The following is an 18,004-nucleotide window of genomic DNA, read 5'->3' on the forward strand; positions in this document are numbered from 1 at the left end:
GAGGGTGAGAGAATTCACCAGAGCCAGAGCGGGGAGCAGAGCAGGCAGAAGGACCGAAGTACACTGCTGAGGGGAGCAGCGGGCGGCAGGAGAGGTCTGCGCACCATGTGGGACCCTCCTCCGGTGGCCGGGGAGCAGCCGGGGATCGAACTGGCCACGGGCAGCTTCGCAACCCAGCGCTCAACCGCTGCGCCACCGGGGAGGCCCTGCATGCTGTTTATTACTTCACGTAATATATATACTCTATTGTAGTCTCCTGACTACTTTATGGATCACTCTCTTTATTATTTTTCTTAGCCTATACAGGAATATAGCAGTACCCAAGCTCTTGTATGCATAAATTAATAAATCTTTAAAAAAAATGAATGATGGAAAATATATATAAAATAAAAAATAAGTACATAAAAAAACGCTTTCATGTATACATACACATGCTTCACATATATATACATATGTTTCACATATATACATACATATGCTTTGCATATATATATATGCTTTGTACACAGACACACATATGAACATGTTAATGTGTTTAAAAATTAATGCAATATATATTTAGATACATATATTAGAGATTGCATTGTACCCCTACTCCCAGAAAAATTCATATGAATATGGAAGGTTTTTTTTTTTGTAATTTATTTATACAAGCACTGGGTACAGTCAGAAGCGTCGGAGGGTGAGAGAATTCACCAGAGCCACAGTGGGGAACAGAACAGGCAGACCGATGAAATACACTGCTGAGGGGAGCAGCGGGCACGGCAGGAGAGGTCTGCACACCATGTGGGATCCTCATCAGCAGCCAGGGATTGAACCAGCACTGCAGAGGCTGCAGGTAGCCCCGCAGCCCAGCGCTCAACCGCTGCACCACCAGGGGAGGCCCTCATAAGGAAGTCTTAACCCACAACATGCTTGTATTTTTACATAGGGCCTTTTAAGGAGGTTCTTTATGGATGAAATGGGTCCTAAGGGTGGAGCTCTAATCCAATATGACTACTTACAAGGAGAGGAAGACAGACCAGTGTGCAAACAGAAAAAGCCATGTGAGTTCACAGCAGAAAGGCTGCCATTTGCAAGTTAAGGAGAGATACCTCTGGAAAAAACAAAACTGCTGACATATTGATTTTGAACTTCCAGCTTCTAGAACTGTGAGAAAATAAATTTCTAGTGTTTTAACCACCCAGTCTGTGTTATTTTGTTATTGTAGCCCTAGCAAAGTAATACACACATCTTCACAGAAACTTGTGAACCTATAGCAAGTTTCATTTTATGGATAAGGAAATTATCATCAAGGTACAACTGTTATTATGATTTATAACAACCATTGTCTATGTTCCCCAGAAAATCTGAAGACAAAATTATCCCCTTAAATACAAAGAAAAACAATCCAGTTTCGTATCCCCTCAAAGAATACTTATGCATATGGTGACCTATAATTTATCATCCAAACTGTATGGAAGTTAAAGAGACTACTGTTAACAATTATGCCAGAATAAAAATATAAAGTGAGATTGATCCACAAAATGAGCATTGTATTTATAGTATCTATCTGTTCATCTTATTTGTTTTCAATAAACATGCGTCAAGAACATAGCAAACACTAAAGTTATAAAAATGAAGCAGAGAATCTCTCCTCTCAAGGAATTTACAATCTATTTAGCAAAACAAAAAGAATTCCTTATGGCTTTTTAAATTATTTATTTATATATATATATATATTTTTTTACATCATTGTTCTTTTTTTTTTTTTTACAATGTTTGCTTTCTTTTCTCAGGTGTAGTCTCCATAGAATTTCCACCACTAATTCACCCCTGCACCATCACCATAGTCCCTTATGCTCTTTCCACCCTTGTTTTGATCCCTCTCTCTTCCCCTCCCCTGCAGAATGTCTCTGATTTATAGCTGCTTATTTATTTTTGTTTTGTTTTTTAGAATTCGGTATGTTTTAATCACAAGACTGCAATAACTTTTATAGACATGTGTTCCAGAATATCAAAACTCAGTTAAAGCACTAAATGGGGCTTCCCCTGGTGGCACAGGCAGTTGAGCACAGCGCTGTGAAGCTGTCCGCAGCCTCTGCAGCGCCAGTTTAATCCCGACAGGCGAGGGTCCCACATGGTACACAGACCTCTCCTGCTGCACCCGCTGCTCCCCTCAGCAGTGTATTTCATCAGTCTGCCTATTCTGTTCCCCATTCTGTCTCTGGTGAATCCTCTCATCCTCCCACACATCTGGCCTGGCCTGTACCCTGCACATAAAGCCTGTACCCTGGTTCTTGTATAAATACATAGATAATTCTTTAAAAAAAAAAATAAAGCACTAAATGAAGTTTTATAATGGAAAGGAGATAAAGAGGCAGGGAAGACTGACCCAAGGAGGAAACATTTGAGCAGAGAATACTGAGCAAGAGAGAGCGGGCCTTTAAGTAGGTGGGTATTCTAAGGAAAAAGAAAAGCAACTGTAAGACAAGACAGGGTATAAAGAAACATGATCTCCAAGCTCACAATCTCTGAATACATTAAGTTTTTGAGAATGTAATAGGAGTGAAACTGGGGGAGTCTTTGGAAGGCTATCCTATAAAGCAGCACATGCATCATTCTAAGGTATTTAGATATTTAGAACATATTCCCATTTCTTCATTTTGCTTGACTTGCTATGTATTGTGAATATTAGATAAAATAGCCACTTCTCTTAGTCTTTATGGTTCAGCCTTGTGATGAACTTCATCTATCATTCTGGGGGACTCATAAATGCAAAGTCTTGTCTGTTTTAAGACTTAGGTGGCTTGGGAGTCAGTCTACGAGGCTGATGTCATAACAGCTGAGGTACTAAGTGTGTGTCCTTCCAAGGATAAGATAGCAACTTGGTTTTACTGATGGAGGGAGAAAGAAAAAAAATGGGGGGAAGTTTCCTCCAACTCTTTCAGACTATAGGAAGGATACCAGTCAGCACCTACATGTAGGCTAAATAGAAATCAGACCTTCGGACAGCATCTGGTAAAATATACAATGAATTCCATCCCAGGAAAAAAACTGGGAAATAGATATTATTGTTTGCTCCCTCTGCTCTAAGCCCATGATGATAGTCACAGGTTGTGCTCACATACCCTTTAACAACTGTTTCTTTGTTCGCTATACTTTTCTGAGACTTGTGAATGCAAGCCCTGTTGGTCCAAGAGCTAGGTGATTGAAGGGTCTGTTCTCTGCATGACAACCTTAAAAAGCAGGGTGCTATAAATATATATTATAGACACCTTAGCTTCCAGAAAGAAGTTGTGTATTGGGGGCATCCTCCCAATTGTAAGGCACTGTGCCAAGGGTGGCATTTATGGAAAGTGTGTCTCAGACTTTCCTACCCATTTCAATATGGGTATTTTCTCAATTTCTGATGTGTAGGAGTCACTCAATTAGTTTCTGGATTTCTCTCAGAGGGAAGTGATCCACAAGTCACTGGATATTCAGTACATATGCAGGACAAAAGAAATTCAGAAGCATCCTATGTTATCATCTTGATGATGTCAACCAAGATGTAAGTTCTTTTCTAAAACATTCACAACTGCCCATTTTGAACTAAGTGGAGATATTCATTTCTTTCTCCTAAACCCTACTACCAAGTGGCATTTTACAATGGAAACAAGCTCCCAGATGAATTTAGTTAATGCTTATCATTCTCATCTTCTTCAGATTGAGAATATCAAGAAATATAATAAAATCAGGTAGATATCAAAATATAGACTTTATTGTTGGAAAAACTAGATTAGGACATCATGTGGAACTAGCTAAGAATGAGATTTGGCATTTTATTTTAACTAAACAATCTATAAGAAGAAAAATTTAGACAAAAAGTCTGAGGTAGTTTCCTATTTAAAGAGAATTTACAGAGTTTAAGTATGTATAAGGTCAATTGTACTAAGATCAATGAGATCACATTCAGTGGGTTAATTATCACAAGGTAGGTGAGCAAATTCAATTTCCTAAGACAAATACAGCTTATAACAAAACGAGCTAACACAATTTTCTCCAACAAACATTTGAATAAGCGTTGAGTAACACAGTGTTAATACTATAGGCTATAACATTAGAAGATTAAAAATAAAACTGTCTTCCCTTAATCTTTGTTATCTGAACTGAAATGGTAAATATCATATTCTCAACACTGAATTCTTAATGCACTTGCATCAACAATGTTTATTTTGACTAAATTTTTTAAACAAGGCTAAGCTTTTTTCTTTATTTTAATTCCTATTTTTTTCTCAAATGCTATTGATTTGCCAATTTTCTACAGAACTATATAATTTTGGGAGCATAACTTCACACCTCCATATGTGCACACACTTCATTCACCTCCACCAAAGCTCCAGTGACGATAGCCTGTCACCTTCCCTCTCTTGTCCTCTCCTCTTTCTCCTCTTCCTGTAACAAGTATATTTTTCAGGGCCTCCTTGGTGGCGCAGCGGTTGAGCGCTGGGCTGTGAAGCTGCCCGCAGCCTCTGCAGCGCTGGTTCGATACCCTGCCACCGGGGAGGGTCCCACATGGCGCGCAGACCTCTCCTATCTCGCCCGCTGCTCCCCTCAGCAGTGCACATCGGTCCTTCTGCCTGTTCTGCTCCCCGCTCTGACTCTGGTGAATTCTCTCACCCTCCCGCGCTTCTGACTGTACCCAGTGCTTGTATAAATAAAATAAATAAATCTTAAAAAAAAAAAAGTATATTTTTCATAGAATCTAAAAATCATTTTTTGATTGTGTTTTTTGGTTATATGTGTTTTTTGGTTATTTATATTCTGTAAATGAATGAAACCATTGGGTAACTGCCTTTCAATTTATGGCTTATTTCACTTAACATAATCACCTCAAGATCCATCAATTTTGTTACCAAAGGCACTATTTAATCATTTTTAATAGCTAAGTAGTATTCCATTGAGTATATTTCTATAATTTCCTTATCCAGTCATCTGTTGATGGGTATACAGATTTGTTCCATGACTTGGCTGTTGTAAATATCACTGTGATGAACACAGGCATGCATAAATCTCTTCATATTATTATCTTCACATTCTTCAGTAAATACTTAGCAGTGGTTTTACTGGATCATATGGTATTTCCAATGTTTTTTGGAGGAATTTTCATACCACTTTCATAGAGGTTGCACCAAATTGCATTCCCACCAACAGTGGATAAATGTTCTTTTTTTTCCACATTCTTGCCAACATTTGTTGTTTCTCATCTTAATATAGGTCAAGAATATAGATTATTTTCACAAGTGTGAGGTGATATAACATTGTGGTTTTGATGCATTTTACTTATAATAAGTGATACTGAGCATTTTTTCATATACATCTGAATGTCTTCTTTGGAAAACTATCTTTTTTTTTTTGATTTTCTGATTGGGTTGTTTGGGTATTCTCAGTTCTCTAATTTGTTTGTTGTTTGGTGAATTGTATGATCCTCTATATATTTGGAAATTAACCTCTTGTTGGATATATACATGTAAGAGAGAGGTTTTAAGAACTTATTTCACACAATTGTGTGGCAAGTCCAAAATCTGGAGAACAGACCAGGAGGCTGGAAACATAAGGAAGAGTTTCAGCTCAAATCCAGATGTAACATTTCAGCTCAAGTCCAAATGAATTCCTTCTTGGTCATGGACGCTCTCTTCAGGTCTTCAATTGATTAAATGAAATCCCCCCACATTATCAAGGGCAAACTGCTTTACTCAAAGTCCAATGATTTGAATATTAATCTCATTAAAAAAATCTTCACGGAAATGTTCAGAATAATGTTTGACCAAACAGCTGATATAGCCAAGTTGAAACATAAAATTAGACAGCACAATAGGAAATTTTTAAATATTCCTTCACATTGAATGTCCATATATCCTTAAAGAAGAATATCCTTAAATTGGTCCCAATTCTCTGTAACAGATTTTCTCTTTTGCCTTGAGTGCCAAAATGACTTCAGAATATTTTTTTCCTTTTGTATTTCCCATTCCACACACTTTTGGGTATATAGCTTTATGGGAATCACCCAGTTCTCTGATTTATAAAACTAAAATGAGAAGGAATCTTCAAACATACTCTGTTAAACTGATGTTGGAAATTCTGGAATAATGTTTGGAACTTTGAGGATACAGCCAGAAAATAAATTCTACAATTATCCCTCCTGCCTTCATGCTCTTATGAGACAGAGGGGATACAACTGGAAGGAGACTAGGAAAGATATTGTAATGGCAGAGCTTCTAATATTTTTGTGAAACTTTTGCATTTTCTAGTCAATGTGGGTCATTCATCTTTTAAGAGTTAGTGTGAACAAATATCCTCATCTTCCCTGTGACCATAGACCTTAGGGCAACTTAGGTTCAGCTAACACATGTAAAAAAGTTTAGATTCCCATGCTCACACCCAGAAACCCTGTAATATGCATGGAAAGAGACCTGAAATCCATTTAACTGTTGACTGTGTGGAGAAATTCTGTGGCTATAGTAAAAACCAAAGAAGCACATCACTTTTACATTAGTATCAGGATTCACCCATAATGTCTTTAGCCCTATCCTTAGTCTCTGGCCTTCCAAACCCACATTCTCTTTGCGATTCTGCAATTCCCTTCATCTTCCTCTAGAACTTAAATTGTCTCAACAAAGGAAACATACATCTGTTGCATCACTATCACTAATTTGAATTCAAAGTTCTGTCCCATTCAACAAAGATTTTCCTGCTACCCCTGGCCCCCAATAAGAAAGACAAAGTCCTCGTAGGTGGGCTAGATGTTTATCAGTCAGACCTAAGTCTTTCAGCCACAAATCAAAACCAACAATAACTTCCTAGCCATTCTGAACTGCTGCTCTATCCAGAGATCCTCGAGTACTATCTAGAGGAATGATTTAACTAGACTTTTGTTTGCATTAAGCTTTAACCCAGTCTTTCATCGTTATGAGCATTTTCCAAGTATAATTTATGAGCGTTGACTAGGACCACTAGTTTAATTCATCACCTTTCCCTTTTTCCAGAGTCCAATATTAAAATGCTAACCTTGCTTTTAATGTTTCAATATGATCGATAACTTCAGGTTCATCTTAAAGGTTGATTTCAACCACTGCTTGATTCCAGGCCCATATCCCTTCCTCTCAAGGATCCCATTTCCATCTTTCCATGGATTTCCATTGGGGCTTACCAATCATCAGAAGTCACCCCTCTCACTCTAGGAGCAGGCACAAGACCCAGTTTGCCAGGAAAAGTCTCCCATTCCCCAGGCTCAATGGTTAATTGACTGGTCCAGACAGGCAAAATATTCCAAGTAAGACCATTCATAATCTTTTGAGGGGCTGACATGGATAAAAAAAGAACAGAGGACACAGCATACAGTTATAAGGACCATTTTGGTCTGAATACACTTGGGATCAACTTTCTTACCACTTGAAAGAGAACCTGAAATAGAAATGATGCCAAAAGGAAAATATGCTTAACACTGTTTGAGAACCTGGAGGCAGTCATGCCTAAAGCAATATATCCCAGAGCTTTTCAGTTATATGAACAAATAAATTAATTTCTTCTGCCTATTCCAATTCAAGTTAGTTTTCTGTCATGTATAAGGAAAAGAATCCTGACTAATTTATTTCTATTTCCACATAGCAATTCCATAGTCATTCCAGGGAAGAGAAAATATTTTACCATCATTATATAGCTTATAGTGCCAGAGAAATTTTTCTTCTTTTTTTTTTTTAAGATTTATTTATATATACATACAAGAACTGGAGTACAGGCCAGAGTTGTGGGGGTGAGAGAATTCACCAGAGATAGAGTGGGGAACAGAACAGGCAGATCAACTGAAATACACTGCTGAGGGGAGTAGTGGGCAAGTCAGGAGAGGTCTGCTGTGCCATGTGGGTAGCTTCCTGGCTGGGGATCAAACTTGTGCTACAGTGGCTGTGGCAAGCTTCGCAGGTTGTGTCTTAACCCCTTGAGCCACCAGGGAGGCCCTCTTCTTTTTTTATTTTACCTCAACTGGATTAATAACTGTGACAGTATATCCAATGAGTTAACATTTAGAAGATCCATTTTATTTTTAACTATTTTGTTGTCTTCAGGTAACTTGTGATGAGATGTGGTCACATAGGTGACCACAGAGGTAGGGCTACCTAATGCTGGTCAACATGGTCCAACTTGCTCATCACAGGTATGCCACAACATCCACACAAAATCCATGTATTGCTGTCAGTGGCTTGCAACTTGCACGGAGACTTAACATATCACCTATCATGACCAATTACTATCCCTTTTCTCTCTGTCAGCTGTCTTTGATCCACTATCATGATCTGTTGCTTCTTTTTGCACAAAGCTGCTTGGATCTGATGACTTCTATTTCCAGAGCTGAACCCTTTATATTGTTAAAGCAGTACTCAGTCACTTTTCATCATGAGGCTCCTGTGTTAAAATGTGTGGCCAGATCTATTGTCCACTATATTCAATCCAGACTCCTTATCATCTTTCCTTATCATCCAGTAATTCCTCCTCCTCCTCACATACCACCTCCAACCACTTCTCTTCTCTCAATGGATCTTCTTTTAAGATGTTTTTTAAAACAAAGTGCAGTCACTATCCTGTGGGGGGCCACCCCATCAAAATTTGCTTATTCTTTTTTTTGAGAAAATCTTCATCATTGAAAATACAAATTTTTTACTATAGTACAACTCTTGGGAGCAATTTTTGTGATAGGGTCAAAAGGGAGAAATTTGATTTGATATTTGAATTGACAAAAGTGTTTTCTTGGTTTATTGTCTTTATTTAGTTATTTATATTTCAAAACAATCTGGCCCCAAGGGCCCTGGATCAGGGATGGGGATTTGTACCATTACTTTATAATACTAGAAATGTTTGTTCTGTTCTTCATAGTGTGCATATATTAGAAACTTGATTTAACGTTAGTTACTTCAACAGAAAGTTCCCTAAATCATCAAATTAGCTATTTTTCCCACCTTCTTTATTACCAAGTATTATTTATTATTATTGACCAGCTATTTTGAGTAGAGCACTATGCTTGGCATTGGGACAATGAAGAGGGATAAATTTTCTTTTTGAGATTTCCTCTTTGAGCTGCTCACAAACTAGCTATGGATGGTACATGCTTTCTTTTCTCTAATACATCAAATTTGTAAATAAATACTTCATATTTTCCAAGGACAGAATGGTCACTCAAGACTTTAATCTCCTAGGAACTCTACAAAGTAAATAAGACTTATGCTGGAGTTGGAAGGATACATAAGAACTACATAAACAGAAGAGGAAAGTGCATTCCAAAATAAGAAAGAGGACATAAACACAAGAAATTGGAATGACCATAACCAGTTCCTAAAACAATGAGATTTCAATTTAGTTAGGATGGAAGTATATGATTATTTTAATACTGACTGTCCACTTTTTTTCCAACATTCAACTGGAAACTTGAAATGCAACAGATTTAAATAAGAGCAAAGGGTATGAACAAAGGTACATGAACAAAGCATTGCCCTAAAACTGTATAGGTGTTTTGATACAGTGACATGAAAAGAATAGTCAAATCCAGGTAGGTAACTAAGAAAAGGCTTCTTAGTGAAAGTGGTGATTAAGTTGGATCATGGAAGATCCACGAGGGTAACCACAAGCATAGAGCAAGAAGTTGTTCTGAAACACTATTATCACAAAGTGGATCTATATTATAAGTTTAAAACTCTTACAGTAAGAAAATTTTCGATAACCATCTTAGCATTCAATAGCCATTAGTCTTACAAAGTTATTTTACTCACATGTTATTCTTTTCTTATAAAACCGAACATGGAGTATTTTATAACTTCCAGATTAAGTTTCTCAAGTTCATATTAAAGTTTTCTGTATAAGACAATTAAAGAAGAAATATATGTTGCCTAAATCTCACTACAAACAACTTTAACTCTGTAACTCTGATACAAAAGAATACTTGATTTGGCCATAGTGTTAGCAGTCTATCTTCCTTGACTTCCTTAGGCTGCCCTAGAAATACATAGAACATTTCTGCTTTGGAAAACAGGATTAACTAAAATCCAGGTGCTTAAAATGCTTCTCAATCCAAATATATACATACCAGAATGTTTATCCATCATTCATTCCAAGTAGTCACAGGATATTTTACATCCCACATTAGTGGTAATCCCTTGGTAATCCTTGGTAATCCCTTCTCTACCACATACTGAGAAACACTATTAAATGATGGCAAAGTTTCTCCTTCTGGTATATGGAAATTCTCTCTTACCATTGGCAGAATGTTCAAATCCCTTTACACTTTTTTTTTAGGCTCTGCCAAGCCACCTGTGCCCATTACCCATATTCCTTTAAATTTTAAGATAATCTTATTGAAACCAGTCACCCCCAACATTCTTCTAAACAGATTTGATACATTACTGTTTTTTTACAATGCATGATTCATGAGTACCCATCTTTCTTAGGGTGCTCACATTCCTGATTTTCACATGCTCAGAAAAAGGACTTTCTCATGCTTTCCAAGTCTAATGTCTTCTTTGTTCATTTTACCCTTTACATATAGAGCCATTATACCTATTTAGAATTGCATCATAATTGATCCTTCAAAACAGAAGGCCCACTTTTTATTCTTTTTTTTTTTTTTATAGAGGCATGTTTTATTTATTTATTTATTCATTTGTTTTGTTTATACATGCACTGGGTACAGTCAGAAGCGCGGGAGGGCGAGAGAACTCACCAGAGCCAGAGCAGGGAGCAGAGCAGGCAGAAGGACCGAAGTACACTGCTGAGGGGAGCAGCGGGCGGCAGGAGAGGTCTGCGCGCCATGTGGGACCCTCCTCTGGTGGCCGGGGAGCAGCCGGGAATCGAACCGGCGCTGCAGAGGCCGCGGGCAGCCTCGCAACCCAGGGCTCAACCGCTGCGCCACCGGGGAGGCCCCCACTTTTTATTCTTATGTCTAAACTTTCTGGTACATAGCACTGCTGTTCAAGTGGTTGCTCACTGAGTGGAGTATACAAATAAAACTGGTGGATTTGTACTGTGATATCTAATACCATTTTAAATTAATGATGCAAATATTAAGATATGTACCTCAATATTTTGAAATTTTCATAATCACTAAAAAAATAACCATATCTAGAATTTTGAGCTTTTTGTTAATCATTACCTAAAACAGAAAATATCAGTTGAATTTTACCTTCTGGGAATTAGGAACCCAGCAGAAGGGGAAAACAGTCTTATCAATGATTTGGTATCTCCCTATCTTCAATGTTCAAAAGGTATTTTTATTTTAAAACACAATATTTTTTTCAAAAAATTTCTAGCTATTAGATAATCTGTCAGCAATCAAAATATGCCAAGGAGTATGGGGAAGATATTTTGGGGCAGTGTGATTTCCTAAGTTCCAGAGACTGGAATGTTTAAAGGACCCTCATGGCAGCTTTCTGCCTTATCCTTTTATCTCAAAAAATGAACTACATAAATGCTATTTTCTTGCAGTCACCATTTCTGTACTGTCTCCATAGTTCCTGCGTCAAGATCATTTCATTATTTTCCTAGGAGTGGGTGGGGTAGTGGGTGCCTTTGGTCCTAGGGTTCTGCTCCTGGATTACTGCCCTCAGTTAGGGACAGCGTTCCCCACGTTTGATCTGCTCAAGCCATCTTAGCTGGAAACTCACATTTGGGGTGGAATTTGAGTTTAGAATAAAGTACAAAGGATTTATTTCAGAGTTAATCACCAACAATAATATATTTACCTGAGAGCTTTACTGTTTACAAAGCACTTTCACACTTGTGGCCTTATTGGCTCCATCTAATCACCCTGAGAGGTAACATGGTGATGTAGTGATGATGATGATGATGATGATGATGATGATGATGATGATGATGATGAGAGTCTATCTCCATTTTACAAGCAACAAAAGACGCAAGATGATGACTCAGGTCATTGTTTTAAAATCTCAGAACTGAGGGGCCTCTCTGGTGGCACAGGGGTTAAAGTCAGCGCTAACAAGCTATCACCAGCCACTGTAGCATGAGTTCGATCCCCAGTGAGAGAGCTAACCCACATGACGCAGCAGACCTCTCTTGTCTCACCTGCTGCTCCCTTCAGCAGTGTATGTCAGTCAATCTGCCTGTTTTGCTCCTCACTCTGTGTCTAGTGAATCCTCTTCCCCCACCCCACACTTCTAGCCTGTACCCCAGTTCTTTTATGCATAAATAAATAAATCTTTTAAAAAAATCTCAGAATTGAAAGTTTTGCACTTCAGATGACCAGCAAAAAAATTTAAAAGATTACCTGATAATCAGTGAAAATACTTATACATTATATCCAGGAAAGGATTAATATCCCAAACATATACATTACTCTTACAATTCAATAACACAAAGGCAAATGATCCAATTAAAAGGTGGAAAAAAGATCTGGATAAACATTTCTCCAAAGAAGATACACAAATGGGAACTCCCCTGGTGGCGTAGGTGGTTGAGCACTGCACTGTGAAGCTGTTCGCAGCCTCTGTAGCGCCAGTTCAATCCCGGACGGCCAGCGAGGGTCCCACATGACAGGGCAGACCTCTCCTGTCTCAACCGCTGCTCCCCTCAGCAGTATATTTCATCAATCTGCCTGTTCTGTTCCCCGCTCTGTCTCTGATGAATCTTCTCACTCTCCCACACATCTGATCTGTACCCCCGTTCTTGTATAAAATAAATAAATAAATCTTTAAAAAAAAAAAAAAGAAGATATACAAATGGCCATTAAGCACACAAAATGTTCTACATCATTACCATTAGGGAAATGCAAGTCAAAACTACAACCAAAACTACAGTAAGATACCATTTCATACCCACTAGGATGGCTATAATCAAAAAGACAGATAATAACAAGTATTGCCAAGAATTTGGAAAACTGGAGCCCCATCATCTACTGCTGGTGTGAATATAAAATGATATAGCCACTTTTCAAGATAGCCTGGCACTTTCTCAAAAGATTGAATATGGAGTTACAGTAATTGCAATCTTGGATAAATACCCAAGGGAAATGAAAATATGTGTAAACTAAAACTTGTACATGAATGTTTATAAAAGCATTAATCAAAAATGGAAACAAGTCCAATGTCCATCAGTTGATGAATAAATATAATGTGATCTAGTCAACAAGAGGATATTAACTAACAAGAAAAAATAAAAATGAGGTTGACACCATGCAGAGGATTAGGAAAGGGAAATAAATAGAAACAACCAATGACATAAGAAGAAAGTCCAATCTTTGCAACCACCTTGGATGCCCTAGGGGTTATTGGTCCTACTTTACCAACAGGTGAACAGAAGCTCAAAGTGGTGATGTTACAAGATCCTGTAGCAAGACAGTGTCAGTATATACACTCTGGATTGTCTGGGTTTACTGAAAGCTTTTCCATTCCGCAGGATTGTAACTGAAGAAAAGAGATGATTCTAAACATGTATATATTATTGCTACTATCATACTCATTTATTGAGTTAGGGTTAGGATTTTTGGTCAGTAATTTATATAATACTTACATTGCTGAGTTAAATCTCTCCCACTGTGAATAACACAGCTCTTATCTAATTCTATCAGCATTCCTGATCGAAATTCTTCATATGATTAAATTGAAGAACTTCTTTTAACTCACAAGGTTACCAAACCAATAGTAAAGCATGCTTTAAGCAAAATTCTGGAGACAGCACTGGGTAATAGACCTGAGGACAGAGACTGATGTGAAGATTGTGACAGCTTCAGGCTCCCACTGCAGCCACAGAGATGTAAATTTGCCTTACATCTTCCTCCCCAGTTCTAGTTCAGTCCTTTATTCCATGTTTGGTTTTACAGCATTTTCCCTGCTGTCCTATAGTTCCTATGTTTCCATTTTAACCAGAGAACCATATACAGTTAAAGTAGCATATAATCTAGCTTAAACTTCTAAGGCACAGAGTATTTAAATCTAGGAAACATAATTTTAGCACAGTGATAATTATTTAAAAATATCTTGGGCCTCCCTGGTGGTGCAAGGGATTAAGAATCAACCTATGAAGCTGTCTGCAGCCACTGCAGTACGAGTTCGATCCCCAGCCAGGGAGCTACCCAAATGGTGCAGCAGACCACTCTTGACTTGCCCGCTGCTCCCCTCAGCAGTGTATCTCAGTCAATCTGCCTGTTCTGTTCCCCACTCTGTGTCTGGTGAATCCTCTCACTCCCCCACACCTCTGGCCTACCCCAGTTCTTGAATGCATAAATAAATAAATCTTGAGGGGCCTCCGTGGTGGTGCAAGGGGTTAAGACGCAGTACTATGAAGCTATCTACAGCCACTGCAGCATGAGTTCAATCCCTGGCCAGCGGGGGTAACCCACATGGCGCAGCAGACCTCTCCTATCTCACCCGCTGCTCCCCTCAGCAGTGTATTTCATCAGTCTGCTTCTTCTGTTCCCCACTCTGTCTCTGGTGAATCCTCTCACTCCCCCAACCCCCACATCTCGGGCCTGCACCCCCAGCTCTTGTATGCATAAATAAATCTTTTTAAAAAAGAATCTTGAAAAATATTGCAAAAACTATGTTGAACTTTTTAAAGCACCCAAAATTTACATTTAGAGTCAAAAAATTTCCAAAACTTCCTAACTACACCTTATTAAAGTTCTTTTCACATTTACAAAACCTAAGACAAGATTCATTATTTTTAAAATAAAATCCTGACCTCTAGTGGCAAAACTGAATAAATTCAATACTGGAAACTGAAAATCTTAACATCACAAAGAGTCAGACTTTCTAAACTTTTTAATGAAATATAACAGACAACACACAAATCCACCTTGAAATATTTGTGAAAAAAATCAAATTTGAATCTCATCTAGCCGTCAGGTCCAAAGTAACAACTAGATTAGAGGAAGTAGATAAGTATGTTAAACATCATCACTTTTGATGTGGGAGATTCTATCACACAAAAGACCCAGTTTATTTTTAAACAAAGGACATTTAAAAAATGATGGGAGAGAAAACTATCACAGACTAAATGTCTTAAGAGACATATTAAGCAAATGAAATGTGTGGACCTTGGCTGAGTTCTGATCTGAACAAATTTTCTTTTAAATTGTGAAAACTAGGAAATGCAAGCTCTGATGGTAAATCAAATGACATTATGGAACTATAATTTACTTTTTAAGGAAGATGTGCTGTTGATATTATCTTTACTTTTTAAATGCTCTCTTAGATATTGATAGTGAAATATTTGCAATTCAAAATTTTAAAATATAAGTAACAATTACTTGTGTGGAAAACTACAGATGCAAATGTCCTGAAATATGTTTGAGAAGATGAGATCAAAAATGTCATGGAGGTGTAGGGTAACACAGAATTTTGTAGGATTCTTTATAACTGGAGCTATGTGAGATGGAAAGCAGAGTAGTGATAATCAGACTCGGATATTTATAAGGTCATTTTGTACAGAAAGCTAATTCGACAAGCAATGGTAAACACAGGGCAACCAGTTTGGAAACTACTGCAATAGTCTCAGGCAGCGAAGATGGTGGATTGGACAGCATATTGAGAATTCTAGTTATAGTTCAAAAATAGAGCTGATAGTCCTCACCAATCGCTAGGTACACGTGTGTAAGGGAAAGAAAGGAGTGAAAGATGGCTAGTTTCTAGCCTTAGCTATTGGAAAGATGGAGTTGTCATTTGCTGAGATGAGAAAGATGGCAGGACAAGAGTTGGTGGAGAATTTGAAAGCTTAATTTTTACCCTATCTCCCCCTGCCAAGTTGCACTTTTTATTAATTTGTGTTCTCTTCTATTTCTTTCATCAATATTCTATAGTTTTTCAGTGTACAGATCTTTACCCTCCTTGGCTGAAATGTATCCCAAGGTATTTTATCTTTTTTAAAAAAGAATTTTTATTTATTTATGCATAAAAGAACTGATATGTAGCCAGAGGTGTGGGGGGCAGGGAGAGTGAGAGGATTCACCAGAGACAGAGCGGGGAACAGAACTGGCAGATTGACAGAAATACATTGCTGAGAGGAGCAACGGGTGAGATAGGAGAGGTCTGCTGCACCAGGTGGGTTAGCTCCCTGGCCGCCGGGGATTGAACTCATGCACAGATGCTGGTGATAGCTTGATAGTGCTGAGACTTTAACCCCTGCTCCACCAGGGAGGTCCAGTATTTTATCTTTTTAATGCAATTTAGATCATTTTTTAAATTTATTTCTGATAGTTCATTTTTAGTTACAGACACAACAGGTTTTTGAATATTAATTTGCATTCTTCAACTTTATTGAATTTGATTCTAACATACTTTTGATGTACTTTCTAGTTTTCTGTATAGAATATCATGTCATTTTCAAATAGAGGCAATTTTATTCTTCCTTTCACTATAGATACCTTTTATTTCTTTTATTGACTAATTGCTCCAGCTAGGACTTCCAGTCACTTTTATAGTGATAAAAGTGGTGAGAGTGGGTGCCTTGTCTTTTCCCTCATCTTAAAGGAAAAGCTTACAGTTTTTCACTGTCAAGTATATTAGTTGTGGGCTTGTTGCATATGATTTATTAAGTTGAGGTACATTCCCTCTACACCCACTTTGTTGAGAATTTTTGTCATATATAGATGTTGAATTTTGTCAAATGTCTTTTCTGTCTCTATTAAAATGATTAGATGGTTTTTACCCTTCATTTTGTTAATGCATGTATCACAATGATTGACTTGAGGATGTTGAGCCATTCTTGTATCACTGGAATAAATCCCACTTGATCATGATGTATGATTCATTTCATGTAATGTTGAATTAGGTTGCTAAAATTTTGTTAAGATATTTGCATCTATGTTGTATTGGTGATACTATTCTGCAATTTTCCACAGTGTCTTTAGCTTGCCTTGATACTAAGGACATTTCCTTCAATACTAAGGAAATGTCCTTCACAAAATGAGTTCGTGAGGAATCCGCCTTTTCTAATTTTTTGGAAGAACTTGAGAAGGGTTGGTATGCCATTTTCTTTCAATGTTTGAAGGATTTCCTCATGATCTGGTCCTGGACTTTTTTTGAGAGCTTTTTGTCACTGATTTAAATACCTTACTATAATTGTTCGATACAGATTTTTGTTTCTTCATAATTCAGTCTTAATAAGTTGTATGTTTCTAGGAATTTATCTTTTTCTCTAGGTTGTTCAATCTGTTTGTCTACCATAGATGCTTGTAATCCCTTCTCTTTCTGAAATAATAGTTGCATGTTTCCTCTTTATCAATATAATTCTATTTATTTATTTTTTTTATTATTATAAGTGTAGGTCAAGGTTTACCTATCCTATTTTATCTTCTCTTGAGAAAACAGTTTTAGTTCCGGGTCCTCCCTAGTGGTGCACAAGTTAAAGACACAGTACTATAAAGGTCTTACAGGCCAGGGAGCTAACCCATATGGCACAGCAGACCTCACCTGTCTTGCCCACTGCTCCCCTTAGCAGTGTATTTCAATAGATCTGCCTGTTCTGCTCCCCACTCTGTCTCTGGTGAATCCTCTCACCCTCCTCCCCGCCACACCTTTGGCCTACACCCCAGTTCTTGTATGTATAAATACATAAATCTTTTTTAAAAAGTTTTCATTTCATTAACTTTTCCATTGCCATTTTAGTCTGTATTTCAAAATCTTCCCTTAAGATAATTAGGAACACAACTGACATTTCTCAGAGTTTCCTGCAAATCCTCTTGCCCTTATAGCCAATACACATTGTTCTCCTATCCTTGGTTTCAACTGTCATCTTTATGCCAATTATTAAGAAATTAATATTTCAAATTAGGAGGAAATATTTTAAAGTGTATTGAGTTTCCAGATCTGTTGGAAGCTGTGGTGACTTAGCCAGAAATTGTTTCAGGTAGACCCCATCACTGTGAACAAAAGCATCCGTAAGCAACACCATTAGCCTGTTACCCCCGGGTTACAACAAAGTTTATTTTTGGTAAACTTTAAAGACGATACACAGATTGTAGATCTTTGAAAAAATTCAATTTGTTAAA

The sequence above is a fragment of the Talpa europaea genome, assembly GCF_964194135.1.
Source record: "Talpa europaea genome assembly, chromosome: 6".
NCBI lineage: Eukaryota > Metazoa > Chordata > Mammalia > Eulipotyphla > Talpidae > Talpa > Talpa europaea.